A 16,062-nucleotide genomic window follows, 5' to 3' on the forward strand; every position below is an offset into this window, starting at 1 on the left:
TGAAACGGATTGCTTAGAACCCAGTATAATGTTGACTAGAAGTGGCAAAAAGTGGCATTAAGGTCTTATTCCAGATCTTGAAGGGAAAGCTTGCAGTCTTTCATCACTAATGTGATACTAACTGGGTTTTGTTGTTCACTTGGTTTAGTTTTTGCCAGTGTGTAATCATGTTAAGGAAGCTTCCTTCTGTTCTCCATTTGTTGAGTGTCTTTACTCTGGTGAATATATTTTCCATATCAATTGAGATGATAATGTGATGTCTGTCCCTTACCTTTTTTTTTTTTTTTTTTTTGAGACAAGGTCTCACTATGTAGTTGAGACTGACCTGGAACTCATTTTGTAGCCCAGGCTGGTCTCGAACTCACAGTGATCTTCCTGCCTCAGCTTCCTGAGTGCTGGGATTATAGGCATGTGCCACCATGCCTGGATCCTTTACTTTCTTTCTTTCCTTTTTTTTTTTTTTGGTACTGGGGATTGAACTTGGGTCCTTGCACTTGCAAGGCAGGCCACCGAACTGCTGAGCTAAATCCCCGGCCCCCTTACTTTCTTAATATGGTGTGTTATATTGAGTGATTTTTGTAGGTTGAACAAACCTTGCATTCCTAAGATAAACCTAACTTGATCATGGTGTATATTTTTGTTCATGTATTATTGGATTTAGTTTTCTGGGATTTTATTGAGGAGTTTTACATCTATAAGATGTGACCAAAAATACAGTGAATTTTTAAATTTTAAAATTTATTACAGTAAAAGACACATTACCATTAAGCCTCCTCAAAATACTCCCCTTTGCACCAAACACACTTTTCTCATGTTCCTGTCACTTTCTGAAGCAGTTCTGGAAATCCTCTTTCACAACTGTCTTTATGAGGTGTGATAAAAATACAGTGAATGCTGCTGCCAAGTGACATCCAACAGAAAGGCAAGCTCATCAAAACATGACAGGGTGTTCTCATCTACCATATTCATTGGACTGTAAGACTTCTGGCCCTTCCACAAAGTCAAAGTGACTATGAAGTTAAACATTTTGAATTGATTCAGGACATTGAGGCAGCCATAACAGTGCAACTACAGACTTGAAAGCAGACCTCCAGAACGGCTTCAGAAAATGGCAAGAATGACGAATAAGTGTTTTCAAAGTGAGGGGAAGGATTTTGAGGTGGGTTAATAGCAATGTGTCTTTTATTGTAATAAATGCCTTTAAATTTAAACTATATTTTTCAATACGCATAGTCTATTCATAAGAGAAGTTAGTCTGTGATTTTCTTCTCTTGTGTTATCTTTGTTTTTTGGGTCTTTGTTGTTGTTGTTGTTGTTGTTGTTTTTGGTACTGGGGATCAAACTTGGGCCCTTGAACTCGCAAGGCAGGTGGTGGAGCCAGTGAGCCAAATCCCTGGCCTTATTATTGTGTTATCTTTGTCTGGGTTTTATGTCAGGGTAATGCTGTTCTCATAGAGTGAATTTGGAATATTCCATCCTTTTCTATACTTTGGAAGAGTTTGTACAGGATTGGAATTTGTTCTTTATACACTTGGAGGAATTTTCTATTTGTCACTTAAGCCTGGGTTTTTCTTTTAGGAAAATTGTTTTTTTGTTGTTGTTGTTCCGGGGATTGAACTCAGGACCTTGAGCTTGTGAGGCAGGTAGTGGAACCACTGAGCTAAATCCCCAGCCCCTCTTTAAGGAAAAAAAAATTTTATTATTGATTCAATTCCTTTAGCTATTCTTTTAGAGCAAGACTGCTGGAAACAAATTCTCTTAATTTTCTTTCATCTGAGAATGTTTTATATTTTCATTCCTGAAGTTTATTTTCACTGAATGTAGAATTCTAGGTTGACAAGTCTTTTCATTTAGTACTATAAATATGCTCTGGCATCCATGGTTTTTCTAATGAGAAATCCACAGTTATTTGAATCATTGTTTCCTTATGAGCCATTCATTATTTTTCTCTGGCTAGCTTCAAGGTTATTTTCTTTGTCTGTATTTTTCAGCAGTTTGATTGTGATATGGATGGGCATGGATTTCTTTGTGTTTATCCTTTTGGGTTTCACTGAAGTTGGTATTGTAGGTTTGTGTCTTTTGTGAAATTTGGGAAATATTTGTACAGTACCTGTTATGGTTTATGTCTAGATGCACCTCCTAAGCCTCATATGCTGATGGGTGGGGCTTTTGGGAGGTGACTAGATCATGACTGTGTGGTACTGGATGAGTCCACTGATTTGTTTAGCATAATCCTGGCTGTGGATGAACTATTTACTTATAGGGAAGACCTACCCTGGGTATGTGTGGTGCTAACAGGCTCGTACCCTAGATGGAATACAAAGGGAAAGAAGAAGGAAAACTTGCTACTTCCTGCCTGCCATGCCCTGAACTGCTTTTCCTCTGCCATGCCACATTCCCTTGTAGCCAGTCAACTATAGACTCAAACTTCTACACCCTGCGAGCTAAAGTTAATCTTTCCTTCTTTAACCTTTGGTGTCAGGTACTTTGTCCCAGCAACGAGAAGGTAACTAAGACATTATTTCTTCAAGCACTTCTTTGTTTCACTCTTTGTGGAGTTCTGATGACATGAATTTGATATTACCTTATAGGTTCCAGAGCCTCTAAGCACTTTTAAAAATCATTTTTTCTCATTTAGATAATTTCTGTGGATCTATTTTCAAGTTCGTTGACTCTTTCTCCTGTCAACTCTATTCTGCTATTGAGTCTATCAGTGGATTTTATTTTAGTTTTTATACTTTCTGTTCTAACATTTCCATTTGGTTCCTCTTTATATCTTCTTTTTGTTGATACCTTCTATTCTTTTTGAGTGTTCACCCTTGTTTCTTAGAGCATTTTATAACATCTTTTGTCTTCTCTCTTCATTGACATCTGATTGTGTTGCATGTTGAGCAATTATGGATTAACCATTAGATATTTTGAACACTATGTTATAAATGTTTAGATCTTGCTGGGATCAAAGCCAGGTGTACCCTACCGCTGAGCTATATCTCGGCCCTTTTTAAAATTTTAAAAAGTTTGAAACAGGAGCTCCTTAGTTGCCCATGTAGGGGTCAAACTTGTGATCATCCTACCTCAGCCTCCCTGACTGCAGGTGACACCACATTCAGCTTTTTGTTTAAATCTTAAGAGTGTGAATATCTTTGTTTTGGCATTCATTGACCCAATGGTATTCAGGTCACAAGTCCTGAATTGCCTTTGTGGCTGTGCTCCGAATGTCAGTTGAGTTTTCAAAACTTTTGCAATGGCATTCAGACCTGTCTCAGATCACATAGCCATTGGCCAGTTTGAGATGTGGACTGCAGTCTATGTCGAGGGTACGGTATGGTATTAAGCATTAAATCCATGCATGAATGGCTCAGAAGTGGAGCCCAGGAATTATGCTCTTTTCTCTTTGTGATCTGATACTTGCCGGTTTCTTGAGGCTCCCATTTGTGTTTCTCTGGCCAGAAAACTGGGGCCTTCGTTACCCATTCTGCTCTGTAATTCTCAGACTACATGCATCCAAGGCCAAGTGGCAGGACAGTGTCTTCCAATGCCTGCGTCATGCATCACTTCCATCTTCTTCACCACCAGAACTTCTTACAATACAATATCTTGTTTAAAATGTCTTATCAGAAAGACCTTTAGAACACAACAGTGTTCTAAGTTCAACTAAAACCAAACCAAACTAAAACTTAACTAAATTATGCTACAAGTACAAATAATGATGTGACATTAGAATAGATATTTCCTTAGCACAATTAAGTTTGAAAAGGCTCAACTTCTTATTTTGAATGTAAAACTGGTGGGTGTTTTTTTTGTTTTACTTTTGAACCTATACCAGTGATGACCAACCATTTAGAGATCAAGTGCCAAACTGCAGCCCAAAACCCACTTATTTATTGCCAACACTATGACTAAACCTGAATACTGAGGCTTTAGTTTAGAAAAACAACTCTACAGTAACATATTTTTATCTTAAAAGAAAAGCACAGTACACCTGCCATAGGTTCACCACCGCTAATACAGGTCCTATTTATATCATCCCTATTTCTAAATGTTAAAAAAGTGAAAAATATTTATTACCTTTGAGAAAATGTTACTATAATTAGTTTTTCTTATTGCAAAAAAATAGGATAAATTGAGGTAGAAATAAAAGGACTGAGGAACATATCAGGATTTTCAAATATAAAGGCAGGAAAAGAGAAAAGCTTCTCCAAAAAGAATTATCACCCTCAGCTTCAGCTTATGCTACCTCTCCTGTTCACTGCACTCTAGGCATGCTGGCTATTGGTCTCTTTATATCTTGTTCTTGCCAACCTCTTTCTGATTCATACATAATTTCTGGATAACTCTTACCCTTTGAATCTTTTCCCTAGGTCTTTTTTCTTTCTTTCTTTCTTTTTTTTTTTTTTTTGCTTCTGGGGATTCAGTCTAGTGCCTTCACACTCAGGTACAATTCCAGCCCTTTTGAGTTTTTATTTTGACACAAAAGGGCCAGGGTTGTAGCCCAGTAGCCTGCCTTACAAATGCAAGGTCTTAAGATTGGTCCCCGGTACCAAAGAAAAAAAAAAAGAGGGTCTCACAAAGTTGCCAAGGCTGGCCTCAAATGTTTGTTCCTTTAGTCACAACCTACAGGGTTATAGGGATGCACCACATGCTCTGCTCTGAATCTATCAACAGGCTTTCAAGAGGATTTGTATGCATGTTTGAGTTAAGAACAATGATTAAGTGATTTTCAAAGTTTCTTCCAGCTTTAACAGATTTTGCTTGTGAAACATTAAATTTGAATGTATGACTTTGTGTAGTTACTATGTTTTACAGAGCCTGGAACTCAATAAAGTGCTCCAAATTCCTGGAGAATGTTTGTACATCAGATTTGTTCATAAATCTGACAAAGTGAGTCTTATACATCTTTGGTACAAATACACAATGTAAAACATAAAAAAAAATAGACACACAAAAAATACTGCAAATCCCATACTGTACTGTACTGCTGTATGCTATTGTAAACACACAGCAGCAGAACTGTGACAATGTCCAACAGACATGTGAGCAATTTTCATAATTTGTTCACATCTAGAAATGTTCCTAATGCAAGGTCTGTTAGTATCTGTGAAAGTTTGCAATTCAAATGTATGTAAATTGAGGACTTACTGTATATTTTTGGTGAACAAATATGTTTATATTTAGAAGACACAGGTTCAAGTCCTTATTTACCAGCTGTGATTCCTTAGGAAACTTACTTCTTCGATCCTTCACTTTTTAAATTTTTTCAATACTGGGTATTGAATCCAGGGGTACTCTCTGAATTCCACTGAGGTATATCCTTACATCCCCAGCCCTTTAATTTTTTTTTATTTTAATTTTGAGGTAGGGTTTCCTTAAATTGCCCAGGGTTTTGAACTTGTGATTTTCCTGCTTCAGTCTCCTAAATACCTGGGATTACAGAAGTGTACCACCCCATATGGCTTAAAATTATTAGCTGTAAGATGAAAATAATAATTATCCTATTCCAGGATACCAATAGCTGACGTGGAAGATAAATCATGTTTGAGAAAGCTCTTATCATGATTCCATGTTGAAGAAATATTACAGAAAGGAAGTGGATACTAACGGATATTCAATTCTTCAAACTTGCAGACTGCTCAGATATAGCTCTCTTCAGCAGCTCAACAGGAAGCTTATTAAAACACAACATGAAACAACACTTTAAAAAAATCACTTTTCCATTCAAAGTAGGAATAACGTGATTTTAGGAAAATATGAAGCATTCCCACAGTGCCCCCTGGTGGGATTTAGAAGTCTGCTCATATCCTTGCCACATTTGTTGACTTAACCATAGATTTATTAATATTTAGACAGCCCTTCATGCCCATATGTTCTACATCTGTGTACTCAACGGTATATTGGAATATTCAGAAAAATTGTGTCTCTACTAAATGTGAACTTTTGTCACTATTTGCTAAACAATAAAGTATTACAATTATTTACATAAGTTTACATTGTATTATATATTATAAGTAATCTAGAGATGGCTTAAAATATAGGAGGCTGCATTAAATCTCTATATCAGTTTTGGAAGTGTGAGCATTTTACTATATTCTGCCTACCCAAGAATGAGGGATATCTTTCCATTATCTGATGTCCTCTATACTCTCCTTTTTCAGAATACTATAGATTTCATTGTAGAGTTCTGTCACTTCCTTGGTTAATTCCAAAGTATTTAATTTTCTTGATGTCATTGTGAAAGTATTATTTCCCTAATTTCTTTTGTGGTTAGTTTATTATTGGTGTAGAGGAATGGTACTGATTTGTGTGTGTTGATTTTGTATACTGTTATGCTACTGAACATATTAATTATAAAATAAGTCTTTTGGTAGAAGTTTTTGGGTCTTCTATATAGAGAATCATGTCATCTGCAAATGATAATTTGACTTCTTCCTTTCTTATATATATCCATTTTCTTTCTTTTGCCTAATTGTTCTGGATAATATTTCAAGGGCAATATTGAACAGGAATGGTGATAGTACACATCCTTTTCTTTTTCTTGATTTTAGAGAGAAAGCTTAAAGCTTCTCTTCATTTAATGTGATGTTGGTCATTGGTTTGTCATAAATGGCTTTTATCAGATTCAGAGATTCAGATAAGATCTTTTTATACCTATTTCCTGGTTTTATTTTTAAAATCATGAATAGATGTTGGATTTTGTCAAAGGTTTTTTCTGTGTCTGTTGAGATAATTGTATGATTTTTTTCCTTCCTTCTGTTTATGTGGTGTATTACATTTATTGATTTACATATGTTGAACCATTCTTGAGTCCCTGTGATGAATCTTACTTGGTCATGATGTATGACCCTTTTGATGATTTGTTGCATTCTGTTTGCCAGTATCTGGCTAGGATTTCAGCATCCACGGTCATTGAAAGATAGTTCTCTTTTTTGTTGGGTCCTTGTCTGGTTTTGGAATCACGGTAATTCTAGCTACTAGGAATGAGTTTGGGAGTACTCCTTACCTTTTGTTTTTACTAAAGAGCTTGAGAAATATCAATGTAAGATCTTCCCGTTAGAATTTAGGAGTGATTTCATTAGGAGCTGGGATTTTCTTAGTTGGTATTTGCTTCATTTTAATTGCCTTTTATTGGATTCTTAAAGGTTTTTTAGATTTTCTTGGTTCAGTTTTGGTAATTCATATGTATTTAGGAATATATTCATTTTTCAATTATACAATTCATTGGTGTGGAAGTTTGCAAAGTTGTTGTTCTTGGTTTTTTTTGGCAGTATCTTTGGATTTTACCTTTTTCATTTCTAATTGCATTGATTTGGGTCTTTTTTTTTTTGGTTAGATTGATTAGGAGTTTGCCTATTTTGTTTATTCTTGCAAGGAACTAACTCTTCAATTCATTGATTGCTTTGTATTATTTTGTTTGGTCTCACTTTCACTGGTCTTTAAAATTTCTTTCCTTGTACTAGCTTTGGGTTTGGATTGTTCTTGTTTTTTCCAGGATCTTGAGGTAAAATGTTAGGTTATTTATTTGGGTTTGCTGTTTTTGTGATATGGACATGTACAGCTGTGAACTTCCCTCTTAGGGCTGCTTTCATTGTGGAGCTGATGTTTCTATCATAGCCTCTCATTATTGGCCTCCTAATTGGCTAAAATAGAGAGTGGATACCACTTTTACTAGTTTGGGTGTTTTACAAGATATAGAACAAAGCATAATGGATTTAGAATGTTTCAGCTCTGATGATCAAAAAGCTATATTTAAACCTTTTGTAGCAGATATAGCTATTAATCTATGGGGAAGAGACTTATTACAACAATGGGGAGCACTGATATCAATTCCCACGATTTCATCAACAACAACAAAAAATTTTCACTATGGGGTTTGATTCCTCTCAACCTGTTTTCAATCATCCTCATACTAAGATGACATCTCAAAGAAGAGGCTTAATATCCTGTACTTGAACAGGATTTATCCTAAGGGCCACTGTTCCTCAAGCATTACCATTAGCATGGATTTCAGCTAAACCTATATGGGTGGAACAGTGGCCTTTAACTAAAGAAAAATTACTTACACTTCAAAAACTAGTTCAGGATCAACTACAAAAGCGTCATATAGTAGAGGCAACAAGTCTCTGGAATTCACCTGTGTTTGTGATTAAAAAGAAATCAGGAAAATGGCATATGCTAACTGATCTTAGAAAACTTAATACTATTATTCAACCTATGGGACCTTTACAATCTGACATCCCCTAATCCCTCTATTATTCTGGCTAATTGGCCTATTACTATTATTGATTTAAAAGATTGTTTCTTTACTATACCTCTTCGTCCACGGGATGCTGTTCATTTTGCTTTTACTATTCCTTCCCTCAATAATGCTCAACCCAATAAATGATACCATTGGACTGTTTTACCACAGGGGATGTTGAATAGCCCTACCCTATGTCAATATTTTGTTAACCTCTTGAGTATATTCACTCTAAATATCCTCAAAACATTTACTGTCATTATATGGATGATATTTTATTTGCTCATTCTGATTCTTCTATGCTTAAGGTTTTAGTGAAAGATGATATTAATATGTCAAATAAATTTGGTCTTGTTGTTGCTCCAGAGAAGATTCAAACAGAAGCTCCTTGACAATATTTAAGATATAAAATGTATGCTCAACAAATAGTTCCACAAAAGATACACATTTGAAGAGATACTCTTAAAACTCCTAATGATTTTAAAAAAATATTGGGAGATATCAATTGGGTGTGTCCTTCTTTAGGTATTCCTACCTATGCATTGTCACATTCATTCTCTATTTTAGAAGGAAATCCTGATCTGAATAGTCCCCGGTCTTTGACTGCCGAGGCTGAAAAAGAACTTGTGTGGCTTGGACAGCACATTCAGTCAATGCAATTACAATGACTTACTTCTGATAATTTTATTCTTTATATTTTTCCTTCTGAACATTCTCCTACAGGATTATTAACACAAGAATTAGCTTTTATTGAATGGATTTTTCTTCCGAATAAAACTTCTAAAAATATTCCCACTTATGTTTCTAAATTATCTGTCATTATCCATCGTGGTTGTTTATGACTCTCTCAATTAGTAGGGGTCATGACCCCTCTTCCATTATAGTGCCATTAGCCAATTCCCAAATTAAAGATCTTTTTCATTCTTCTTCAGATTGACAGATAGCTTTGGCTAATTATTTAGGTGTTTTAGATAATCATTATCCTTCCGATAAAAGATTACAATTTTTAAAACGGACTACCTGGATATTGCCCACTGTTACAAAGTTTGATCCTATTTCAAATGCTGTTACCTTCTTTACTGATGCAAATCATTTAGGAATGGCTGGATGTCATTCTTCTTTAGGGACTAAAGTCCTTAATTCCTCCTTTACATCTGTACAAAAGGCTGAATTATTTGCCATTTCTCGTCTTTATTGATTTTCCTCATATTTCTTTTAATATTATGACTGATTCCCAATATGCATCTTGTTTTAAATAATTTAGAAACTGCTGTCCTCCCTTTACATTATACATCTTATCTCCTAGCTTTGTTTAAAACACTCCAAAATTTGATTAGAAATCATAGTCATCCATTTTTCATTACTCATATTTGTGCACATTCAACATTACTGGGACCCTTTACAAAAGGAAATCATAGCATTGATCAAACATTATATCCTTTATTACAAACACAAGAGGAACATTCCTTACATCATAATAATGTTCTTTCTTTAAAGACAAAACATGGTTTAACTTGGCAAGAGGCTAAGGCTATAGTCCGTTCTTGCCCTATTTGCCATCCTCATAATACCCCAGCCTTTTCTTCTGGAGTTAATCCCAGAGGTTTAAATTCTAATGATCTCTGGCAAATAGATATTACTCAATTCCCTGAATTTGGTAAATTCAAATATGTTCACCATTCTATAGATACCTATTCTTATTTTTCTTGGGCCACCTCACTGGCCTCAGAAAAGGCTGTTACAGTTATTACTCATTTATTGGAAGCTTTTACAGTTATGGGAAAACCTATTTCTATAAAAACTGATAATGGATCTGCCTATATTTCAAAGCAATGTCAAGCCTTCTTTAAGTAACATAATATTCATCATGTTACTGGCATTCCAGGTAATAGCACAGGACAAGCTATTATTAAACAACAACATCGTTCTTTGAAGGAAATGTTGTACAAACAAAAAGGGGGAGAGGGACATGGTATGACGCCATGGAAAAGAATTACTTCTGCCTTATTTACGTTAAATTTTTAAAACCTGGATGCAGAGCATTTATCCCCAGCATTGAAACACTGGGTTAAAATATCCTCTCAGGATTTACATCAACCCGTTTTCTATTAGGATGTTCATTCAGGTCAATGGCTAAAAGCGGAAGTATTGCGATGGGGTCGAGGGTATGCTTATGTCTCTACAGACCTCTCACAATTTTGGGTACTGGCTCGTCATTTTAAACCTCGCCATGTCCCACAAGCACCCGTCACCAGACGATCTCGCCCCCACCCCACATGGCCAAACGGAGACTGACAGGGAGAAGAACGGAGGTAAGAGTACGGCGACCTTTGACTAATCATGCATCAGACCTTACATGGGGTCAAGTGAAACGTTTCTGCCATCAAGCTGAAACTACTGTTCTTCAACAACATCAACCTGTGACCGCTTCCTCATTGTTATTGCCATGATGGCTCTTCTGTCGGCGCAGGTAACAACAGAGAATAATTTTACTTATTGGGCATATATTCCAAACCCACCATTGCTAAGAACCATTGGATGCATGGACCCCCCAGTCACTGTATATGTTAATGATACCACTTGGCTTCCTGGCACCTACAGTGTTCGAGGCCCATTAAAACCAGAAGAAGGGAAAGTCATGCCTAATTATACTACTGGGGCAACTTCCCTTCCTATTTGCTTGGGACCCGATCCCCATTGTCTCACACCACAATGGCAAGTGTGGTTAGTGTTAAGTAAAAATGACACCAAATGGGATACGAAAGGTGGAAAAAGACCTGTTTCTCATGGCTACTTATGGTTTCAAGGGCAATAACACTAATGGTTCTAATCCTCCTGATCTGACCCCTTGTCATACTTAGATCATTTGCCACAATGGGTTTCATGGACAAGTTGTTATGGTCCTGAACAACATGTTTTAATTAATACTTCCTACAGAAGTGTCGTAGATTGGAGCCCTAAAGTTTCCACCCAGACCAAGGCAACAGGAGCCAATTTGAGACGACATAAAGAAAACAACAGCATTTCTACTGTTGCCAACAATACTATAAGATGACAAGGGGAAGGATTTTCCCCTCCTCAACCTCATCAATATAGAGGTCCATTTCAATCTCATTTGTGGCAATTGGCTGCTGCCACTGGTGCCATAAAAACCTGGTTTAGACACTTGACCAATGTATCCGGGAATTTTACCCTATCCTTTACCCAAAATAATACCTATTATATTTGGGCCTGTGTCCGTCCACCATATGTGATATTAAAAGGAGAAGTAAAATGGAATGAAATGACTGGGGAGATATCTTGTGAAAATTGTTCATTGTTTACCTGCTTAAATAATTCTGTGTCAGTTAATTTTTCACAGGAACATATATATCTGTTGTGGGCTAGAGCTGCTGTATGGCTTCCTGTTAATCTTACATGACCTTGGCAAGAATCACCTGCCAGTGCTTTACTACAAGCTTTAGCTGAAGACATTTTAAAAAGAACAAAAAGATTTGTAGGAATGTTGATAGCTGTAATTTTAGGTATTATAGCCGTTATTGCTACTGCTGCCACTGCTGCAGTTGCATTGAGTACTGTACAAACTCATGATTTTGTAAAGAATTGGCATAAAAATTCAGAACAGCTATGGAATCATCAACAGCAAATAAATACAGAAATATCTTCTCAATTAGCGTATTTGAATGAGGCTGTTCTGATAATAGGAGATAGAGTACAAAATTTACAACAGCAATTGAAATTAAAATGTGATTGGAATACATCCTTTTGTATAACCCCAATCACATATAATGAATCAAAATTTCCATGGGAACAAGTAAAGAAATATTTATTAAATCATGGAAATCTTACTAATTATATTGTGGAATTACAATGACATATTTATCAGATGTATCATGAAAAATTAACAGAAATAACAGGACAAGAAGTTTTACAGGGGTTGATGGATGGTCTACGCTCCCTCGATTCAATAGGGAAACTCAAGGGGCTTTTGGGGGATCCTTTGGAATGGGTGTGCTTATATTAATTTTATGCTTATATTTAGTCTGCTGAAGACAACAAACCCATAAAGTAAAAGAGGAATAAAAAACAGCTGTGTTCATGGTTTTGATACATGAACTGACCACAAAGAAAAAGGGGGAAATGTAGCGGAGCTTAACATAAAAACATCCATCTTGGAAGAAATGTAAGGGCATCTATGTGACTGGAAGGCCAGTCATCTCAGGACCAGAAATGCAAGCAGTTCTTGTTTGTTCCTTGGTAATCTCCCAAGTGGGTATAGATAAAGTAAGAAATGTTTCTTAAGGGTGTGGAAAGAAAAGAGGAAAAAACAAGTTGTTTTTGTGAACACAGCTCGCCAAAATATTATATAACTTCAGATGTAAGATAAAATGCTAAAAATATGCTTTGTCGGATGCTCTTAATAGCTTCAATAAATACTGCAGTTGCGATCATGAGGCTGCTGTTTGCCTGAGTGAGCTTCAGCCCTCTGATCCTGCTCTCTACATCTTGCCTGACTCCATTTTGCGACACCGAGACAAACGACAACAGCCACAATCCCTCAACTGATTGTTCCTGAATCCATTATCTTTGAGCTGTGACTTTGCAGTAACTACCACCAAGATGTTGATTATTTCTTCTTCCCTAGGATCTGTACTAGGCTTGTAACATTTTTGGCCAACACAATGCAGTAGAAGGGTGGGATGAGTTCTATGTGTAGGACTGGAGATGTCTTGCATGTGTTGGCTCCTTCTCTTGCACTTCCATCCAGCCATTCATGTGAAAAAAGCTAAAATAATTTGCCAGAGGACAAGGGACTACATGGAACAGAGGTGGGTCTCGCAGTGGAAGCTACTATAGATTATTCAGGACCCAACCAAATTACCAGATGACCTCAGACCCATAAAGGAGTCCAGACAAGACCAGAACAACTTAGCTAAGCTTAGCACAAGTTGTTGACTTGCAGAATTATGAGCCATACAAATATTTGCTGTTTTACCTGGGTTAATTGGATATCCATCAAAAGCTAAGCAATTAAAAGAAATATAGGAGTCAAGGCAAAGAAATGGATAGGAGGGGTTTAAAAGGAAAGGAAGATGTATGGGACAAATGAGAAAGAGTGCTAACATTCATTGACCTAAGTGGTGGGTACATGGGTGTTTGTTGTATCCTTCCCTCTGATTTTATTTTAAAGTTTTCATTATAACAAGTGAGATTACAATTTCAAAGTGAAGAGAGTAAATCTTGGAGTCTTAAAAGGCTAAGGCTCTCTCTCTTTCCCCCATACTCTCATTTCCTTGGCTTTAAATATTTCTGCATGTTGATAACTTCCAAATTGATATCTCAGGCTCAGACTTCTCTACCAAGCTCTGGACTTGTATTTGCATGACTTGACATCTGCACTTGAGTGTCTTTTAGGTACCTCCAATTTAACATGTTTAAAATTGGTTAATCTTTCTCTCTGTGATAGCCAGTCTTTACAATGGCCCCCATGATCCCTACCTCCTAATATTGACACCCCATATAATTTCTCCCACATGGGAGCAGGGTTGATCAGTGTAATCATATAATTTTACAGAAATGACCATGTATGACTTCCAAGGCTAGGTGATAAAAGACACTGTAACTTTTGCCTTGCTCTTTCTTTAGATCACTCACTCTGGGGGGAAACCAGGTGCTGTGTCATAAGGACACTCAAGCAACCCTATGGAGAAGCCCATGGGATGAGGAACTGAGGCCTTGTGCTATAGCCACATGAGTGAGTTACCAGGGAAGATGATCCTTCAGCCCTAGTCACACCTTCTTAGGACCGCATCCCCTGCTGATATCTGACTGCAACCTTGAAGGAGATCCTGAGCCAGAGCCAGATAAGCTGCATCCATCTTCCTAACCCACAGAAAAAGCCAGGGTTTCTTGCCCACCTGTCTGTTGGCAAGAGGCCTCATTTCCTTATTACATGAGATTTTCCACAGGACTCTGGCTTCACCCAGAGAAAATGATCAGAAAAGGAGTAATCAGGATGGAAGCTACAGTGTCTTTTATATCCTAATCTTGGAAATAGCTAGCTCTCACTTCTACTAGGGAGGAAGGCCTTCTTAGCAGTTGGCTATCATGTTGTTCAAGATCTCATAGCTAATAAGTGGTTTGAATGGAGAAGGAATAATTTCAATCAAGGCTCTCTGACACCAAGTCTATATTTTTAATCATTTAGAGTAAAGAAGGAAAGGGAAGGTGAGTTTTATATACAAATCATAGCTGGGCTAAAGGGAAGGCAAGGAATAGTGGGAAAAATCAGAGCTCCAACTCTGGGCTTCCCAACATCTTGTTTTTGTCTGAGCCACCACTAAAAGTCAACTAGCCAAACAAGTCCCAAAATCCTTACTGGTCCCCCAAAGTTCCAGCCAGCCTCACAACCAGAATGTTTTTGCTGGTAGTGTCAAGCCACAGCCAAGATTGGACAGATCTAGATGGCACACCACGCCTCTAAAACTCAAGGCTGGCCCCTCTGTTCTAGTATCATATGACTATATTTTATTGTCTTAACCTCACTTCCATTTTGTTCAATGAAGAAGAAACTATCGCATATCTAGGAAGCAAAATTTTCAGTGTCAGGTGCTAAACCATTGGGGGGGGCAGTGTGTGTGGATGATGAACAACGGATCACTCTGACAATCCATAAAATAGGAACAAGTGTGGTGACATGAGTAGAGGGAATCAACAGTGAGAAAGAAAAGTTTAGTACCGGATAGCTTAGGTTTGAAGTGCTTATGGGATATACAGGTACAGATGACTTGGTGTTGTATGTGTAGCTCTGAATCTTGCACTTGATCTTAGCTAAAAGGTTGAGACACAATTATATATTTCATTTTTTGATACCAGGGATTGAACTTGGGATCTTGAGCTTGTGAGGCAGGCAGCAGCACCACTGAGCTAAATCCCAGGCTCTTGTAGCTCTGAATCTTGGAAAGATAGAGCAGCCTAAAAATACAGGCCTGGAGCTTTAGAAGGATAGTTGGATTTGGGGCATTTCACTCAGAGAGTGTAAAATTAGAAGTGCTGTGTGGGCTGAGATTGGAAATGTCCTGCCTTCTTCATGCTCTCTCCTGGCTTTGCCTGACAAACACCTGTACCTCCTGCAACTTTCAACCTTAGTGTCTACTTTTCTTTAAGGCCCTCCCAGGCCCAGTATAGCTTCCCCTTCCTTTGTCTTCCTGCATCATTTTATACTTAGCTCTATTAGAGTACTTCTGTTGCTCCATATGTTTGTCTTCTTGAAGTATGGGTTATATCTTAACTTCTAATTCATTGTTCTGCTCCTAGGAGGTTAGTAATATTTATATAGAAGGAGAAAGAGACCTAAGGATCACCATCAAGTTAGGTATTGGCCTCCTTTGTGATCTCTGGGAAATCACTTTTCCTGTCTGGGCCTTACTATTCTCCTGTATAGATGTAGAGAGGGCCCTATCTGGTTGAAAGGCTAAAATTTCTCGAATGAATTTTCTTTTTGGTACCGGGGATCAAACTCAGGAACTTATGCTTGCCAGGCAGGTGTAGCACCACTGAGCTACATCCTTGGCTTGCTGAATGAATTTTGAATAGCATTCCTAGGTTGTAGGGGAGTGAGGAGCAAAGTGAGAAGAAGACGGCTTGGGAATGTCAGGAGTCCACTTTGTGGACTTCAGGTGGATTTTGACCTGATTCTTAAGACTTCCCTAATCATAGAGAAAAATGTGGGACTAAATTTGGGCTCCTACTTTAAAGATAGGTTTTGAGTTTGTTGCCTACCAGGGGGAAGCATACACAAATGGAAAGGGTGAAAAACAGAAAAAAAA

This window comes from Fukomys damarensis, unplaced genomic scaffold, assembly GCF_012274545.1.
Source record: "Fukomys damarensis isolate Sample0158 unplaced genomic scaffold, DMR_v1.0_HiC HiC_scaffold_16, whole genome shotgun sequence".
Classification (NCBI taxonomy): Eukaryota; Metazoa; Chordata; class Mammalia; order Rodentia; family Bathyergidae; genus Fukomys; species Fukomys damarensis.